Consider the following 20,988-nt stretch of genomic DNA (forward strand, 5'->3'; position numbering starts at 1 on the left):
CCACCATGGCTTCTTTTACAGCGTAAACCATGACAGCAATGCTGGACTCATCGTCAACAGCCGAACCTGATGGACCTCCATTGACTTCTAGTAGGGTCTGCTGGGTTCTATCATTTTCACCGGATGAATACTGCAGAACGCTAAGGGCGCCATCACATTTATCCGGCAATCTGGCTCAGTGACTGACCACAACTGATCGCAAAGTCCATCAGTTGTTTATGGGTCCAGATGGTAAGATACATGTGACCACAATCTAAGATACTCAGCAGCACTAGGTCAGGGTTTTTAGGCTGTGAATGTAAGGATGGGATCACCTATAGTATTTTGGTCAGTATTTGTTTGGTATTTTTTAGCCAAAACCAAAATTATAAATGGCACAAGGAAAGATCTGCTCCTTTATTTGTGTTTTGCACCTGCTCTCGGCTTTGGTTAAAAATACTGACTTAACTAAAGGGGTACTCCATTGCTCAGCATTTGGAACAAACTGTGCCGGGAGCTTCTGTTGGCATAGCCCTGCCCCCTCATGACGGCAGGCCCACCCCCTCAATGCAAGTCTATGGGAGGGGGCGTGACGGCTGTCACGCCCCCTCCCATAGACTTGCATTGAGGGGGAGTGGTGTGTCATGAGGGGGCGGGTCTATGACGTCACAAGCTCCCGGCGCCGGCTCCAGCGTTCGGAACAGTTTGTTCCAAACGCTGAGCAGCGGAGTACCCCTTTAATACTAACCATATACCGACCAAAACCCCGCCTAAACAAGGATGATTTGTTTTAGCAGGCAGAGATTAAACTGTGCATACTCTACACTGGGATGAGGTCACATCTCTCACGTGGGGAGGGCAACATGTCAGGCAAATTCCGCAAACTTTTAATTGCAAACTGAAAACCGAAATTGTGCCTCGCGCTCAGCTGGAGAATTACAAACTTTATAAAATGAGCCATTAGTGCAATAAGAAACACAAAAAATCCCTCCAAAAAACAACATTATACAAATAAACGTCACATTAAAAAAGATAAAAAAAATATTTTTTGATAGGGGGGGGGGGGGGCTTTGTAATCTATGCAAAGATCCAGGCGAGGCGGCACAGCGGTGGTTCCTGCCGATGATGCTGATTGTCAATTTTTAAAGACGAAATAAAAAAAATATATACAAAAGAACTAACAAGAAGAAACCTCATTAAAGGGTCTACATTAGAGGGACACATCCTGCGGGATGATTACACTGCCATGTCATTACACACAACAAACTTTTTTTTAGTTCAAAAGTCTATAGGCAGGAGGGATGGTGAAAAAAACGCTACCCCATCTCCCCCAAAAAATGATGGTTTTAGGACCATTACACAAACAAAAAACATCAAAAACAATTAAAGTTCTTCGCATTTTTGGTAGTGAAATATACAATCGGATGCGTTTCGCAGGACTCCTGGAATCCGAGGTATTACAGACATATTCGTCTGTCTTAATAACTTAACCTGTAATGGAATTTAAATGAGCCCAACCGGGAGAGATATAATTATGTTCTGCATGAGAACTCCCCGTGGTAGTTTTTTTTGAAGAGAGAGTGAGAATCGCCACATGTTCCTATTAGAGGGCACGGCTTACACGTGATTACTGTCTGATTTACATTGAGAAGAATATCTGCAAATACAGAACGCACAACATTGCGAGACGGAAAAATAGGGGGGGGGGGGGGGGTGCAAGTTAGTATTCAAGACCCAAGGGGCTCTAAACCCAATGACTGCCACCACCAGCGAGAAGAAGAAGGAAGGAGGGGGAGGAGGGGTCCCTTCTAGACACTTTATAAAGGAACCACAGTGTATGCCGGCACTGTAATTATCCAGCTTAATTATTCTTATGCAATAAGTACAATAAGCTGCAGATCTCCCGGGAGCCTTCCTGTCACAGATTTTTTTTTTCCTGGTGCACGCTTAAATAAAGATAAATCTTCTTTCCACTAGACGTTTTTTTCATTCGAACCCAGTAGGTAGCTGGATGTTCTTATTCCTGACAGTCAGGAGATATAAAATATGTATTACAGGCAGGGAGATGTTGAAAGTTTAAATTCACCAGAGGTGCGCGCAGGCCCGGGTCCTCGCGAGATGGAACTCAAATGATGTCCAGATGTTCAGCTCTTCGGCTTCCAAACCTGCACCGGGAGAAGGCATGGCGGAGAGGAGAGTAAATATTTGCACTGTATTAATCTCGTCAAATTAAATCAGTATTATTATTTTTTTTTTACGCAATTAAAACGGATCTGACCTAATGAATTAACCCGCGGTAATGAGGCGGCAGGAGCTTTATACCAGGGGCAGAAGGTATCCACATGCTGGAAGCTGGAGAAGAACAGTCAGAGGTATTCAGACAGAAACCTGCGAAAATCATTTAAATTGCCGTTCACTGGAAAAAGACACACTCATGGTTTTTTTTTCAACAAGCTCTCATACATTTCGTGGGGTAGTCTAGGGAAATAAAACGTATTCCCTGTCCACAGGATCTCCTGTACAGGGGCCGGCTACTTACCAGTCCTTGGTGTGCTCCTGCCCCCACCCTCGGAGATGGGCTTCAGTGACGGCCTGCTAAGCAAATCACGGGCGGAGTTGGAACCCTCCGATGGTAGAGGCCAGAGCATGCCAAAGCCTCTGTACATGAGACCTGTGGATAGGGGATAAGCTTTATTTCTTTTATTTCCTTCTTTACAATAAGGCAGCCATAGTCAGTTGTCTGAGAATCCCCTTAAATTTTAGACAAAAGTCAGCTGACGCTGTCAACTTTGGTTGTGTATGGAGGCCTCCTGACTGTCCCTCAAGAGATGATGTTGGAAGAAAGAAGGATCAGGTATGTTAGATTTCATCTGCCTGATCCTACTGTCCTAAGAGAGATAAGTCACCACCAGAACTCAATAGTGAGTGGCAGCTTACTAGTTCTCTCTCCACTAGGAACACATGAATGTTCTCAATGATGCATACACGTGTATGGTGAGAATGGGAGATAGCTGTTGGCCAGATGAACGTTCGGCATGACCATGTGTACGTGTGTATGGGCAGACTGGCCAACAGCTATTAAAGGTGTATGGGCACCTTTAAGTTGAAGAACCTCCCCCTAAGGGGGTTACCTCAAAATTTGTTTGTGATTTTACGTTTTATTTTTGTAACTGGATCCATCTCAATTTTTAAGGTTTTCTATTAAAGGGGTACTCCAGTGGAAAACTTTTTTTTTATTTAAATGAACTGGCGCCAGAAAGTTAAACAGATTTGTAAATTACTTCTATTAAAAAATCTTAATCCTTTTAGTACATTTTAGCAGCTGTATGCTACAGAGGAAATTCTTTACTTTTTGAATTTCTTTTTTGTCTTGTCCACAGTGTTCTCTGCTGACACCTCTTTCCGTGTCAGGAACTGTCCAGAGCAGCATAGGTTTGCTATGGGGATTTTCTTCTACTCTGGACAGTTCCTGATACGGGCATGAGGTGTCAGCAGAGAGCACAAAAAAAAGAAATTAAAAAAATTAAGATTTTCCTCAGTAGCATACAGCTGCTAAAAAGTACTGAAAGGATTAAGATTTTTTTAATAGAAGTAATTTACAAATCTGTCTAACTTTCTGGCACCAGTTCATTTAAAGAAAAAAGTTTTACACTGGAGTACCCCCTAAGCTTCTACTTGTTTTTTGTCCTGCGTTTTTTGGGTAGAAAAAAAACGCATGAAAAAACGGCAGTGCAATTTCCTGCGTCTGGCGATTTTTCTGCCGTTTTTTCATTTTTGTGGAAATTGCACCTTGGCAGTTTTTTTTGGTACCCAAAATTTGTTGGGTACCAAAAAAAAAAAAAAAAAAAAGGATGCAGTAGTGATGGAAAAAAATTTAATTTTACGAAATTTATATGCTTTAAAACAACATTTTAATTAATTGTTAATCAATGTGTATGTGTTTCACTTTTTTTCCCCCTATTTTTAAAATTTTTTAGGTAGTACTACTACTCCCAACATGGAGCACACTCTGCTCCATGATGGCAGCTGTAGTACCTGCATTAATAGACAGATTGCAGCGAGTGTAATTTCTGACACTCGCTGCGATCTGTCTATTAATGCAGGTACTACAGCTCCCAGCATGGAGCAGAGTGTGCTCCATGTTGGGAGTAGTAGTACCTGCAATTAAGGAAAGATCACAGTGAATGTCACTCCTGATACCCGCTGTGATTCTCCTGTATGATGTATAGATGCAGCGGCCGCTCTTCTATGGTCCCCTGCACTGACGTATATATACACATATTCATATTTCCCACAGAGTTGTGATTGGCTGGAACCATCTGGCCAATGACAGCTCGATAATTTCAACATGCGATAGCCTCTCAGAGGCCTTCGCATGTTGAAGGCAGCATCAACATACGATGCTTTTGTATGTCGGGGCCATCGCATAAACGGCTATCTGGCAGCGCTGACTGCTTCAGCTGCCACCGGATAGTCGTTTACGGTGCCCCGTGTGCTCCGGTGATAGTCTCTTACCTGTGCTCGGGGCTCCAGTGTTCCTCTCCGGGCCTCAATACGAGGTGCATGCTGGTGCTGTGCAAGGACTGTTTCATAAGAGAGGGTGAGCTGATCTACCTACATTCTTGTATACATTTCTATCCAATGAGCCAAAAGAATCTTCAATCTCTAACTAACTACAGGACACTGAAATATCTTAGGAAGGACGCGGAGGAAGCATTTTACGAGCGCACAATGGCCTGGAAGATTCCTTGTGAAAATCATAAGAACGCCGGTGACAGCTCCGTCTTCATAGCTGCCATATTGTAGAAAGCGGAGATGTTTTGAGGAATTATTCCACACCAAGCATTGATTTCTCCGACCATGAAGCGTGGATAAGATGAATGGAGACGACAATGGCGTAATGTTTCCAGCGTATGCAGGGAAGGGTACGGGATCCAGAACATGACGCTGATGTGGTTTGTACTTTTATAACACCCTGGTTGCAAATGTAGCAGATTGGTCTCTGAAGGGAATTGAACCAACACCTACCTGCCATGAAAAGAATGTTTTTTTCGAGAGATTGTATTACATCACAGCGGGTTTTCAGCTGCACATTCATTATTTAACAGAAACCCTGCATACCTAGATAGAAAAAACAGCGGCATTCCCAGGCTTTGGCATTGACAACGGAACGGTGTATGGAAAACAACATTGTGTATTGCAATACAAAGAGCTGCATTTACTACACGGCGCAGAGTCCATGTGAATCCCAACAGCTAAATAGACGCGCTCGCTCGCAGTGCCGCTTGTGCTCGGTGCCCTAAGTGTTTAATTAACTGTTATTATTGTATCCGGTTATAGGAAGAAGCGGCCGAGGATTGTAATCGTAATGAGCAATCATTTCCCGCTTAGTGTGACTGTGTTTACTACACTACACAGTCGGAGAAGGTTTTAACTCATTTGCTGCTTATCACAAACGCTTCATCTGCGTGACATTTATTATATTAGGCTGGGTTCACACCACGTTTTTGCTATGCAGTTCCCATATCAGGTTTTTGATGAAAAACGGATTCTTCAAAACTTGACTAAACTGTATCAAAACGGGTGTACAATTTTTAAAAACAGTATACGGTTTGAAAAATGATGTCCGGTTGCATCCGTTTTTTAAGAAAAAAAACGTATACATTTTTAACTTTTAACCCAATTGTGAATAAAGTTTCACTTGTTTGATTGAAATTCCAAGAAAAAAAACTGTGCAAAGTCAAAAACCGTATGGTGAAAACAGGATGGAACCGTATGCACTGTACGGTTCCCATTGACTTCCATGTTAAAAAAAAAAAAACGTATATGGTTTAATACGGTTTTTCACCCGGACCAAAAACCGTGGTAGGCTACGGTTAGGTTAGCTAGGTTTTTGGGTACGGGAAAAAAAAAACGGGGAAAACCGTACAAGATGCAAAACGGATACAACCGGATGCATCGTTTGGCATACGGTTTTCAATACGGTTCCTTACGGTTTTCACATTTAAAAGAGATACGGAAACTATTGCAAAAACGTGGTGTGAATGCAGCCTTACATGTACTAATCAAAACCAGATGCTAAGACATACAGTATTCTTATTTTGTAATCTTTTCTTCTTTTCTGACCCTGTGAAATTGGAAAATAAGTGGGTGTTGTGGGCATGCTCCGTGACCTTTGTAGAGATGTAACTGTGAAGGTGTAACAATGTGTCTCTCAATTGATTTGACTTTGGGCCAAGCTTAGGAGCATAATCTAAGCACCTTGGATTTCATCCTATATGGCAGAGGTCCCTAACCCAGTCCTTAAAGAATAAGTATCATATTAAAAAAACGTATCCCCTATCTGAAGGCTAGGGGATAAGTTTTAGATGGAGGGGGGGTCCGGGCGCTGTGGCCTCCCGCAATCTGCTGTTTGGAGCCCCGTCACAGGGATACGTCAAGACCGCACGCCCCCTCTATAAAGCTCCATGGGAGAGCCGAAGATTGTCAAACTGCTCCACCAGAGAGCTATATGGAGTGATGTGGCAGCTCCCTCTTCAGGCGGGGGTCATGGCGCGCCCCTGTGATGGAGGGGCCCCAGCGCTCGGACCCCCTGCAATCTAAAGCTTACGCCCTATCCTTCAGTCAGACACAGGCAGAGCCGTGAGGTGGGTAAAACACAGGATTACAGAACAACTTCACAGAATAAAAACAAATCTTATCAACGTAATTCATAAAACATAAAAAAAGTACACATAATATGTGCAAGCTGTGGTCAAGAATATAAAGTGTTGTCTTCAGAGACGCAGTTGTTGAGCCGGTAGCAGGGTTGGACTGACGGGTCGGACACTGCTTGAGTGTCCAGGCCAGAGGGGAGGTCTACCCACCTAGGACTGGCTGCTGCTTAAGATAAAGGAAGAATGAAAGTCCTGGGGCGGGTGTATGCACAGCTGGAGGTCCATAAATAACAGCTGGTGCAGGAGGGTAGCTGGGGGGGCAATGTGGCCTGGGGGCAAGTAGGACGGAGGCAGAAGGCATCCACATATCTATTACTTCTGTGCAGCAACTCTTCCCCCTTAACTGATCTATGTAGTTGTTTTTAGGACCTGCCGCTGAGTCACATGACTGAAGGGTCCAAAGCCTCTCTGCACAGAGTAGGATGTGTAAGTAATGTCTCTGTGTGTGTGTCAGTAATGTCTGTGTGTGTCGTGTCCCAGAGCAGTAACTCTTTCACTACTTGAACTCTGTTCGGGTGGTTGGAGTTCCCCAAGGTGCCTGTCTCTATTATAGGTCTGAGTCCTGTGTGTAGTTTTGATATAAATATGTATTTTTTGTGTTTATCAGCATACTGTCAGTTTAACTGCTGTGCGAGGGTTAACTGTATTCAACTGTAAGAGCTGTTGAATAGCCACATGTCTCCTTCAGCCAATCAGGGAAGCCATTCTTGTTGCCACCCTATCCCTCTGGGATAGGGAAGAAAATCCCAACTGTATGTCACATGTTCTCTGCAGCCAATCAGAGAAGCCATTGTTGTTGCCACATGTCCTCTCTGTCAGATCCCGCTACCGAGATAGTATCACAACACAAGCAACATTTTTAGGGACAAAAAGCATTGCTGACGGGCCCCATAGCTTTAGGATGAAGGTACGGGTTCTCCTCTGGGCCGCACCTATCCCTGTGACAGACTAGTGTCTGGGCTCCCTCTGTTGGATGCTCTCCAGTCAGGGGCGTCTCAACTGTACCCAAGGAAAGGTAGGTGAGGGAGAGGGACTTTGCTTATTGCCACACACTGCCCTTCGTGAGAATCTCATTGTGCACTTAAAGGGGTACTCTCAGTGTGCACTTAAAGGGGTACTCCGCCCCTAGACATCTTTTACCCTATGCAAAGGATAGAGGATAAGATATCAGATCGTGGGGGTCCCGCCCCTGGGCACCCCCACGATCTCGGCTGCGGCGCCCCAGTCATCCAATGCACGGAGCTAAGTTTGCTCCGTGCCAGATGACTGGCGATGCTGGGCCGGAGGCTTGTGACGTCGCGGCCACGCCCCCTCAATGCAAGTCTATGGGATGGGGCGTGATGGCCGTCACACCCCCTCCCATAGACTTGCATTAAGGGGGTGTGTCCGTGACTTCACGAGCCTCTACCCTGCACCCAACGCTCTAAACGAATGCTGGGTGCAGCAGGGAGATCGTGGAGACCCCAGCGGCAGGACTCCCGCGATCAGACATCTTTTCCCCTATCCTTTGGATAGGGGATAAGATGTCTAGGGGCGGAGTACCCCCTTTAAATTGGAACCCCGCCACATAGAGCCAAGTCTAGGGTCTAGGGTTCCCAGTAACCGTTATTCAGTCAGTCTAGTCAAAATCCAGTCTAAAGTCTTTAGTCAGTGTACGTCTTCAGACAGAATTGCTTTGAAGTCTGAGACAGTGGCTGCTCACCAAGTTCACCTGCTCCAATAAAGTGTAAAATAAAAATAATAGTAAAGGTTTTACAGATGTATATTAACAATTATATATTTCCAATATAAAAAATGTAAACATAATAAAAATAAACATATTTGGTATTGCAGTGAGTGCACAATTGTCCAAACTATTAAAATATAACATTATTTATCCCATACGGTGAATGGCAAAAATGTAACACAAAAGATACCACACCTCAGAATTGACTGATTTTTTTGGATCACATCACATCCCAGAATAAACTGAGTAAAAAGGGATAAGAAAGTCTGATCAATCCCACAATGGTATCGATAAAAATGACAGCATTTGAATTTCCCATTAGAAATTCTGCAGTGTGCAGTGCAAAAGAATCTACACTGGAAACCAGGACATCCAGCATCAGCAACCTGCATGCAGCAGTATGTCAATTACATTTTAATATAAACTAAATACAGTGATCCCTCAACTTACAATGGCCTCAACATACAATAGTTTCAACATACAATGGTCTTTTCTGGACCATCGTAAGTTGAAATCAGACTCAACATACAATGTGCAGACAGTCCAGATCTGTGAAACGTGTCACAACTGGAGGAACTGACCAATCAGAATGGACATTTTACTTGTAAATCACCTCTATTACTGAAGTACATGCACTGAATGGCTGTCTGGTAGCGCCCCCTACAGTACAGGGAGGAACTACAAGTTCTGTATTACTCCTTACCTGTGCCAGGGTTAGCTGCTCCTTTGGACACCAAGTAAGGACGGCTCCATTTGGGACACTGTGTGTATTGTATAGGACCCTGAAGAAGCTCCTGTCCTCTACATAAACCATTGTTTCCCAACCAGGGTGCCTCCAGCTGTTGCAAAACTACAACTCCCAGCATGCCCGGACAGCCAGCGGCTGTCCGGGCATGCTGGGAGTTGTAGTTTTGCAACAGCTGGAGGCACCCTGGTTGGGAAACACTGACATAGACAGTGATTTACAGCTTCCAGTAGTTCTTTCTTAATTTTATATGGAAGAACTTGATTTATCTATATTAGTTATCTACTTATTTTTCTTTAATCCTCACTTTTTCCTATTTTTTGGATGACATTTTGGTGGCTTCAGAACCAATTACCAGGTTTCCATAGAGTTATGGTCTCAACATACAATGGTTTCAACTTACAATGGTCGTCCTGGAACCAATTAATATTGTAACTTGAGGGACCACTGTATATGAACTGGAAATTGATTCTAATGTCTTGTAAATCATTTTTCCAACTTTAAAAATATTGATTTCTTTTTTTTTTTGCTATATTTACCGTAATCCACATATAGAGACAGGAAGGAAAAGAGACAAAAACGAGACAGCAGAACTTGCATTTCTTTTGAAATCAATTTTAAACCTTTCAATGAAGAGAACATTGTTTGAGGTGACTGTTCTAATGTTCACCAGGACAGATGGATTGAGAATCACACTGAGCTTATATAGAGATAAAAAACCATCCCAGATGCTCAGTCCTGAAAACAATCCAATAGCAAGACACAGGAATATTCCATAATGTCTCGGCAGCTGCAAGGATCTTAAAGGGCCAGTCATCCTAAAGTCTGTTATCTATCTGTCTATCAATCTATCTAGAAAGAAAGAAATCAGCAGCGCTCAATACATCCGTGGAATGGTGTGGCTTTATTCACGAGACATCACAAACGCTTTAGTGAATAAAACCATCCACGGATGTATTGAGGGCTGCTGATTTCTTTCTGGATCTATTGGACTCTGACCAAGTTGTTCCAGTGCGCACCATCCTCTTTTGTGCTACCAGTGCTGCCCATTTCTGGATACTATCTATCTCATATCTATCTATCTCATATCTATCTATCTATCTACCTATCTATTTATCTATCTCATATCTATCTATCTCATATCTATCTATCTATCTCATATCTATCTATCTATCTACCTATCTATTTATCTATCTCATATCTATCTATCTCATATCTATCTATCTATCTCATATCTATCTATCATCTATCTATATCTCATATCTATCTATCTATCTATCTCATATCTATCTATCATCTATCTATATCTCATATCTATCTATCTATCATCTATCTATATCTCATATCTATCTATCTATCTATCTCATATCTATCTATCTCATATCTATCTATCTATCTATCTCATATCTATCTATCTATCTCTTATCTATCTATCTATCTATCTACCTATCTATCTCATATATATATATATATATATATATATCATATCTATCTATCAATTTATCTCATATCTATCTATCTCATATCTATCTATCTATCTCATATCTATCTATCATCTATCTATATCTCATATCTATCTATCATCTATCTATCTATCTCATATCTATCTATCTATCTATCTCATATCTATCTCATATCTATCTATCATCTATCTATATCTCATATCTATCTATCATCTATCTATATCTCATATCTATCTATCTATCTCATATCTATCTATCTATCTCATATCTATTTCATATCTATCTATGTATCATCTCATATCTACAGTATCTATCTATCTATCTATCTACAAAAAACGAATATGCAACATCACCCCCATAAGATGCAAAAAAAGACTTGAGGGGAGATTTATCAAATTCGGTCCAGAGGAAAAGTTGCTGAGTTGCCCATAGCAACCAATCAGATCGCTACTTTCACTTTTAAAAAGACCTCTGGAAAATTAAAGAAGCGATCTGATTGGTTGCTATGGGCAACTCAGCAGCTTTTCCTCTGCACAGGTTTTAATAACTCCCCCCATTGGTCTTTATTCACACTAAAGTGAAGGCGACGTTTCGGCAAGCTCACCCAACCATTATCAAGCTACTTGATATTCGTTATTTGTACATTGGAGGATCTGTGACCAGGATCTAAACGCTTCTTGCACCCTATTACCAGTTTATACCGGAGTGCTGCTTTCCAATCTACTTGTATTTATCTCTCTATATATATATATCTCATATCTATCTATATATCTATGTAAATAGGCAAAATAGAATGCAGCACACCACTGTTGCAGTCAAAACAAATAGATTTATTCCATAGCGTGCAGAGGACTACGTTTCCCCGGTCTCACACCGGCTTTATTAAGCTTGATAAAGCCGGTGTGAGACCGGTGAAACGTAGTCCTCTGCACGCTATGGAATAAATCTATTTGTTTTGACTGCAACAGTGGTGTGCTGCATTCTATTTTGCCTATTTGAATTAAGGAACCGGTGGACCCAGGCTCCAATTATGCGAGCACCCCATACTGACCATCACCTGATTCTACTTGATGTGCTGCTTCTATTTGGATTTTTTATATATCTCTGTATCTATCTATCTCATATCTATCTATCTATCTATCTCATATCTATCTATCTATGTAAACAAAGAATAAGTTGGCCAGCACTATTGATTCCAAACTATCATACGGACCTGGCTTACAGGTGCAGGCTGCTGGGCTAAATATACAGCAACAGGAGAATACAGCAGCACACTGCTAGCACAAAGATATAGATAAAACAGGACTATATAGATACAACATGAGAAGCTATTCAGCTATGGTGCAGTAATGAAATAGTGAGATACTTAGCTTGTAATTTGGCGTCCAAATAGCTTGAACCGTCCCACCACGGTAAGGTGATCTCATTGGGACGGACCCTGCACTATGAATATGCCTCTGTGTGAACAGATCAGAAGGCATTGCAAGATCTGGAACATCCAAATCATCTTACATACACCTGATAGAGGTGGGTGGGGTGCAAGAACCAACATGAAGGTAGCTACTCCCCCGTATGTGTAATACAAACAAAGAATAAGTTGGCCAGCACTATTGATTCCAAACTATCATACGGACCTGGCTTACAGGTGCAGGCTGCTGGGCTAAATATACAGCAACAGGAGAATACAGTAGCACACTGCTAGCACAAAGATATAGATAAAACATGAGTATATAGATACAACATGAGAAGCTATTCAGCTATGGTGCAGTAATGAAATAGTGAGATACTTAGCTTGTAATTTGGCGTCCAAATAGCTTGAACCGTCCCACCACGGTAAGGTGATCTCATTGGGACGGACCCTGCACTATGAATATGCCTCTGTTTGAACAGATCAGAAGGCATTGCAAGATCTGGAACATCCAAATAACCTTACATACACCTGATAGAGGTGGGTGGGGTGCAAGAACCAACATGGAGGTAGCTACTCCCCCGTATGTGTAATACAAACAAAGAATAAGTTGGCCAGCACTATTGATTCCAAACTATCATACGGACCTAGCTTACAGGTGCAGGCTGCTGGGCTAAATATACAGCAACAGGAGAATACAGTAGCACACTGCTAGCACAAAGATATAGATAAAACATGAGTATATAGATACAACATGAGAAGCTATTCAGCTATGGTGCAGTAATGAAATAGTGAGATACTTAGCTTGCAATTTGGCGGCCAAATAGCTTGAACCGTCCCACTATGGTAAGGTGATCTCATTGGGACGGACCCTACACTATGAATATGCCTCTGTGTGAACAGATCAGCAGGCATTGCAAGATCTGGAACATCCAAATCACCTTATATACACCTGATAGAGGTGGGTGGGGTGCAAGAACCAACATGGACTTAGCCACTCCCCCATATGTGTAATACAAACAAAGAATAAGTTATCCAGCACTATTGATTCCAAACTATCATACGGACCTGGCTTACAGGTGCAGGCTGCTGGGCTAAATATACAGCAACAGGAGAATACAGCAGCACACTGCTAGCACAAAGATATAGGTAAAACATGAGTATATAGATACAACATGAGAAGCTATTCAGCTATAGTGCAGTAATGAAATAGTGAGATACTTAGGTTGCAATTTGGCGGCCAAATAGCTTGAACCGTCCCACCACGGTAAGGTGAGCTCATTGGGACGGACCCTACACTATGAATATGCCTCTGTGTGTATCTATCTATCTATCTAATATTAATCTATATATCTATCTCATATCTATCTATCGGCATTGGAAACTTTTGAATGGGGCCCCTGCCTCTGTATAGCCACCTAGATGCCACAGTCACTTCTATCTATTTATCTATCATTTGTCTAGCTCATATGCTGTATATCTATTTCATATCTATTTATCTAATATCTATCATCTCATATCTGTCATTTCATAACTATCTATTTATGCCATATCTACCTAGCTATCGGCATAACTAGAAAAGGATAAGTCCCATTTTAAACTATTGAATGGGGCCCTTGCCTCAGTATAACCCCCGAGATGCCACAGTCACTACTGTTGTGTAATATATGGGTTTAAGCTGCGGTGCCATGATATAGATATGTAACATGATGTTATATAAGCAGGATACAGAACCTATGGAGAGGGGGGAGCATTCACTTTAGGATTCTACAGTGTGTTCTATCTACCATATACAGCAGAATCTTTTCAATTACAGCAAAGCCAAAAATAAAAAAAATGGAAAGAAATTGCTGACCAAAAGTCTGCTGAAAAGGCCTCGTTTACCGCAGTGGACGTTTAAATCGATTCCTCTTGGTTAACCAGGTCCTATCAATGCTCTGTAATTCTAGACTGACTAAATACATCCGTTTAGGGATTCATGTTTATTTTATTTGGGTTATTCTTATGCGGTGGCCCAGTACGGGAGATATTACCCCATACCCTTGCTGTCCTGTCAGGCAGCCTCCTTCAGTGTCCCCAGGGCCCCTCGCACCTGTTCCCCCCTCTACATATGTTCTGCAGTGTATTGTATTATAAAATGTGTTGTATCTTTAAGAGTTATGTCATGTGATTGTTACCCAGGAGGTACCAGTGACCAGGTGACCCCAAGAGTGACCTATGGGCTCCCTGCTAGTCTCCCCCATATAAGCCCTGGGTGGAGCTTCTCTCTCTTCTGCTGAGGTCCAGTGCAGTTGTCTAGTGTGTGTGTCCAGAGTGTTGGAGGCCTCAAAGTCCAGTCCTGCAGCCACCATCAAGTCAAGTAAGATAAAGTCACAGCTTTATGAGTCAAGTCAGTCCCTGTCATCTGTCAAGTCAGCGTGGTCTGCATTCAATTGTCCAGTCCTACTACAAGTCCCAGCAAGCCCTTAAGGTCTCTGAGTCACTGGTCACCTCCTTGGGCCCTGGCTGAACTGTATAGACTTTACCATCTGTCTACCCTCAGTAAAGCTACTGTTGTCCTCGTGCCTAGCCCAGGATCCAGCAGTATACCTTCGGGTGGTTTTAGGCTAAACCACACCCTGGCATCACAAATACAAGGTGTTAATGCCATCTGCCCCTAGGATAACAACATCTGCCCTCATCACACCCCGCTACCACACTTATTTTCGATGGCACAGAATGAATTTGCTTAAAAATATATATTTGGAAATCTGGTTTGAAGAGCGAGCCCTCTCCTGGGGCGTATAACGCCGACCCTTGTGTTCACAGCAGAAAATATATTTAAAGACGAATTAGTTGTAATTGGGCAGGAAAAAAAAAATCATCCATTATACAGAGCCCAGACAGCAAGTCAGCCAGGACCTTAACAGCAAGTGCTTTCCTGCTCACATAAAAATGGCTGACAAAATCTATGGTCCTGGGTCATCATCCTTTACAATTCTAAACTGAATGGCCGCTGAATTAGAAGCCACCATCCATAGTGCCTTGGACCTTCTTTGACCCTCAGAACCACAACAATTTCACATGATATAGATTTAACTTCATGATGAAACTATTCTACAGGAATATGAGCCCATACAGACAGGAGCTCTACTCGCTAGAGGTCCTGACATGGTATCAGATGACCTAGCATGAGCCATTTCCAAAGCCATTGCACCTCCTCTACCAGCTTGAACTGTTCACACCTGGCAGAGAAGAGTCGATTCATGCTTCTTGTGCAAAACCTGGACTCTTCCATTACCATGGTGCCACTGGATCCATCTGACCAGGCCATGTTTCTCCACAGAGATCTGGATCCATCTGACCAGGCCATGTTTCTCCAGAGAGATCTGGATCCATCTCACCAGGCCATGTTATTCCAGAGAGATCTGGATCCACCTGACCAGGCCATGTTCCTCCACAAAGATCTGGATCCATCTGACCAGGCCATGTTATTCCAGAGAGATCTGGATCCACCTGACCAGGCCATGTTCCTCCACAGAGATCTGGATCCATCTAACCAGGCCATGTTTCTCCACAGAGATCTGGATCCATCTGACCAGGCCATGTTTCTCCACAAAGATCTGGATCCATCTGACCAGGCCATGTTCCTCCACAGAGATCTGTATCCATCTGACCAGGCCATGTTTCTCTACATAGATCTGGATCCATCTGACCAGGCCATGTACCTCCACAGAGATCTGGATCCATCTAACCAGGCCATGTTTATCCACAGAGATCTGGATCCATCTAACCAGGCCATGTTTCTCCACAAAGATCTGTATCCATCTGACCAGGCCATGTACCTCCACAGAGATCTGTATCCATCTGACCAGGCCATGTTTCTCTACATAGATCCGGATCCATCTGACCAGGCCATGTTTTTCCACAGAGACATGTATCCATCTGACCAGGCCATGTTTCTCTACATAGATCTGGATCCATCTGACCAGGCCATGTTTCTCCACAGAGATCCGGATCTATCTGACCAGGCCATGTTTCTCCACAGAGATCTGTATCCATCTGACCAGACCATGTTTCTCCACAGAGATCTGTATCCATTGACCAGGCCATGTTTCTCCACAGAGATCTGGATCCATCTGACCAGGCCATGTTTCTCCACAGAGATCTGTATCCATCTGTCCAGACCATGTTTCTCCACAGAGATCTAGATCCATCTGACCAGGCCATGTTTCTCTACAGAGATCTGGATCCATCTGACCAGTCCATGTTTCTCCACAGAGATCTGTTTCCATCTGTCCAGACCATGTTTCTCCACAGAGATCTAGATCCATCTGACCAGGCCATGTTTCTCCACAGAGATCTGGATCCATCTGACCAGGCCATGTTTCTCCACAGAGATCTGTTTCCATCTGACCAGGCCATGTTTCTCTACATAGATCTGTATCCATCTGACCAGGCCATGTTCCTCCACAGAGATCTGGATCCATCTGACAAGGCCATGTTTCTCCACAGAGACATGTATCCATCTGACCAGGCCATGTTCCTCCACAGAGACATGTATCCATCTGACCAGGCCATGTTCCTCCACAGAGATCTGGATCCATCTGACCAGGTCATGTTTCTCCACCGCTCAGTGATAAAGTTTTTGCACTTTGTCCCCCCTGGAGTCTCACTTTTCTGTTTTATTTACACACATTGGGGGAGATTTATCAAAACCAGTGTAAAGGAAGAGTGGTGCAGTTGCCCATAGCAACCAATAAGATCGCTTCTTTCATTTATTCAGGGGCATTTAAAAAAATTAAAGAAGCCATCTGATTGGTTGCTATGGGCAACTGCACCACTATTCCTCTACACAGGTTTTGATAAATCTCCCCTATGACTCTGGAGCTGGTCATTTGCTGTTATGGCCGATCCATGCTATGGAATGATGAACTTTAGGTTCGGACACATTATTCGGACACCTTCATTGGCTACAGTTTCCTGACTGTGCTTCACCTGTTTGTCAGAACAATTCCTGACATCCTCCTCTGACCTCTTTGAACAACGAGTTGTTTTGGTCCTCAGCATCCCCTTCCGCTGGATGTTCCTCCTCAGTCACACCATGCTCCGTATACTCTCCACACCACTACATGAGAAAACCACACAAGGTTGGCAGTGAAGTCCTGGCCCCGGCCAGTCTAGCCCCAATGACCAGGCCTCGCTCCAAGTCCCTCAGGTCACGGGATTCTCCCATTTATTTATGCTGATCCATGGAAAACTGATCACTGGACTTTATGCTTTGCTCCAGGGTCATAGGTCTTATCTTTATACAGGGAAAATTTTAATCATAAAGGGGAGCAGCTCTAATAAAGCTTCATTTACTGCATTTAGTACTATGCTATTTTAGGTCTAACTTTCTGAGCTACTTAATTTTTTAATATACATTATATTTATAGTAAAAAAAAAATTGATACAGGTTGTACAAGGAGATCCACCAAGGCAGAAGGCCTTTGGCTGTCATGTTAACTGATTGGCCCCTTGAAATTGGGTTGTAGGGGTGCAGAGTAGAGGTCTCACAGGAACAACACCTATCAGACAAATTCCTAAATGCCGGAATTGCTACTGACTGTGGCATTTAGGTTGTAAAAAGATTGGGAAGTATCAGCTGTGGGTAACAGTCGGCGCCCACTGTGTATGATCTGCTGTATACGGAGGATGCCAATGCTTTACATTACATATACCCCTATACCTTTTTAATTTTTCCATCTATGGAGCTGTATGAGGGCTTGTTTTGTGGGTTGAGCTGTAGTTTTTATTTTTACCATCTTGGGGTGCATAAGACTTTATAATCATTTTTTAATCCCTGACATTTGGGATTCAATGAGGGACATTTATCAATGTTTGCTTATGTATTCTTTTTTTTTAGTAATTTTTTCCTTACTTTTTTTTTTGCTTATGTGCGACTTATTTATCAACTGGTTTCAGCCTGTTGATAATTTTCTTTCTCTTAAGCAATTTTTCCTTTTTTTACTTTGGTAGTAGCTTTTTCTGCTCCAAGTTTGAGCTGGAGTAAATTTAGTCAATTTTTAACCCTGCTGCGACTTTTTTTGCGCAGTTGCGACTGTCGCAGTTAATAAATACCTGACTACCCGTAGTCCATTTAAAAATTATTACTACGTAGTAAATTTTTTGAAAACTTGCTTTTCTCGCTTTCCAGTCAAAATGTCGCACAAAAAATCACGTAGTCGCAGTTGCGACAATTTTGCGACAATTATAGTAAAGAAAACCTGACTAAACCCGTTGATAAATGTCCATAAATAACCGCATTTCTGAAACTGGGGATTTTTTTTCTTGTTAGCAGCATTTAATGTGAGGGATAAGTTACGCTATATTTTAAAAGTTCGGACGTTTCCACTTGTCAAGATACCAATTATGTTTTATTTATTTAGTTATAATTTTTGAGTTATCATCCCATTTTTGCTTTAAAGCGTGCCTATCAGGAAAAAAAAAACTTCTTCTGGCATCCCCTCCATCTGGTGGTCATTTGCTTACAGTTCACTGAGGAGGAGGGGGAAGTTCTATTCTGGAAGAGTTACATTTGCCCTTATCCTTCATTGGGGAACGTTTACCCTTCTCCAGGGCTCTGCTGGTCCTGCACGTCCCGCCCGCACCTCCGGCATTGTGCGAGCAGGACAGGACAACATTCAGAAAGAAACAAGGACCTCTATTGACCGATAATATAAATAAAGTATGACAGAAGTAGAGTGGCACGGCACTGCACCTATACCGGTGTGGACTGGGATACTAGATGGTAGATGGTAGTGGATATGTTGATGCACTAGTAGTGGTGCTCAGATCCAAAAGTCACAGTTCATTCATATACTGTGCGAAACGGAGCTTGGTCGCCATCCAATGTTCCCCCACTACCCTCCTTCCTTTGTTACATGTATGTGAGTATTTTATATTAAAGAGGTTATCCAGGAAAAAACTTTTTTATATATATCAACTGGCTCCAGAAAGTTAAACAGATTTGTAAATGACTTCTATTAAAAAATCTTAATCCTTTCAGTACTTATGAGCTTCTGAAGTTAAGGTTGTTCTTTTCTGTCTAAGTCCTCTCTGATGACACGTGTCTCGGGAAATGCCCAGTTTAGAAGCAAATCCCCATAGCAAACCTCTTCTAAACTGGGCGTTTCCCGAGACAGGTGTCATCAGAGAGCACTTAGACAGAAAGGAACAACCTTAACTTCAGAAGCTCATAAGTACTGAAATTTTTTTTATAGAAGTATTTTACAAATCTGTTTAACTTTCTGGAGCCAGTTGATTTATATATATATATATATATATATATATATATATATATATATATATATATATATAACATATTTGCTTCATTACGTATATTACAAATACTTTTTTTTAGATGCTCTGTCACATATTAACAGTTTTGATATGTGGCAGTGCCCATTTAAGTATCGTAGGTAATTTCTCCATGTTCTGTTTGACATAACTTTTAATTATTATTATGACTATATTACTATTTCAGGTCATATTTCTATGCAGGGCAGATTTTTGGGGATCCCATGAGTGAGATCGCGATCAGCTTATTATTATCATCAGATCCTTGTAACAAAAAGGAATTGTCCAAAATGAATAATCCTTCAAAAAGTCAATTCATTTGGAGGAGCTCTTTAAAGGTAACACCAGCAGTAAACCTCAAATTATAAGTTCACGCAAGGCTGTAAAACAAGTCAAATATGACAGAACAAAGAGACATTCATAGAAAAAGAAATATCTTGTAATGTATGATTTCTTCCTCATTCCCGCCATTCTTCTCATTCCAAGCTTCAGTATAATGCTACAGATGTTTCCTCCAATGACTACAATTGCAAAATAAATACATTTCTAGATAACAATAGGAATAATTACACTATTTCCACAAAATAAGCAGGGACATCTGTTCCCAAACTAATTCTCAATGCTGACGCCCCCCCAAAAATGTCTTCAGTGCTCCCTCCACATCCCTCCCCCTTTCCACAGATCCAGGGTTTACAATAGAATGTAGGGATGTGACCTCTGACCTTAAAGGGGTACTCCACTGCTCAGCATTTGGAACCAATTTTTTCGAATGCTTAGAGCCGGTGCCGGGAGCCCATGACGTCATAGCCCCCCCCCCCCCCCCCCTCATGACATCACGCCCTGTCCCCTCAATGTAAGTCTATGGGAGGGGGCGTGAATAGAGAGGGCATGGCGTGACGTCATGTCTCCGGACACGGAAACCCATGGATCTCTATGGGATCAGGTTATATAGTAGTTATACACCTCCCCTCACAGCTCTATCTGTATACTGCTGCTGCTATCTCTATGGGATCAGGATATATAGTAGTTATACACCTCCCCTCCAGCTCGATCTGTATACTGCTGCTATCTCTATGGGATCAGGATATATAGTAGTTATACATCTCTACTCCAGCTCTATCTATATACTGCTGCTATCTCTATGGGATCAGGGTATTTAGTAGTTATACATCTCTACTCCAGCTCTATCTATATACTGCTGCTATCTCTATGGGATCAGGGTATTTAGTAGTTATACATCTCTACTCCAGCTCTATCTATATACTGCTGCTGCTGCTGTCTCTATGGGATCAGGACGTAAAGCATCCAGCTCTCCCGAGGCTGTGTTCACACGTTGCATTTTAATTATGTTTTTTTTTTTTCGTTTGTTTGTTTTTTTGCTCTGATTATGCAAATTATGGTTAAAAAAATAATTCTTACCATGATTTTGGAAAATTACAGCAAAAAAATGCTGTAATTATGTGTGAAAAAAGCAGGACAAATTCAACATGTGAACACAACCTAAAAATGTCATATCTTCATAAAACATTTGTGGTTATAGGTCAAATCCCTTTCTCTTCATGACTATATTTAAACAATGCACTTTGAGGGTATGATCACGCCTGCCGCATTTTGCGACATATTTTCTGCCG

The 20,988-nt window shown here is 42.2% G+C and overlaps 2 long non-coding RNA genes across 6 annotated transcripts in view; one reads left to right on the plus strand and one right to left on the minus strand.

Moving 5' to 3' along the window:
* Positions 1-1,692: 1,692 nt before the first annotated feature.
* Positions 1,693-7,121, minus strand: LOC130272978 (uncharacterized). Its single transcript, XR_008843811.1, has 3 exons — positions 6,846-7,121; positions 2,258-2,367; positions 1,693-2,144 (listed from the first exon to the last, which is right to left on the minus strand). It is a non-coding gene; the product is annotated as an uncharacterized LOC130272978 (long non-coding RNA).
* Positions 7,122-7,371: 250 nt separating this feature from the next.
* Positions 7,372-20,988, plus strand: part of LOC130272977 (uncharacterized) — a 47,402-nt gene continuing 33,785 nt past the window's right edge. Inside the window, exons 1-2 of one of the 5 annotated variants that reach the window (XR_008843808.1) lie at positions 7,372-7,710; positions 19,545-19,695. This is a non-coding gene — a long non-coding RNA (uncharacterized LOC130272977). The remainder of the gene's footprint in view (positions 7,711-19,544; positions 19,696-20,988) is intronic. The other 4 variants (XR_008843807.1, XR_008843810.1, XR_008843809.1 and 1 more) reach the window with 4 other exon arrangements.

Source organism: Hyla sarda, chromosome 5, assembly GCF_029499605.1.
Source record: "Hyla sarda isolate aHylSar1 chromosome 5, aHylSar1.hap1, whole genome shotgun sequence".
Classification (NCBI taxonomy): Eukaryota; Metazoa; Chordata; class Amphibia; order Anura; family Hylidae; genus Hyla; species Hyla sarda.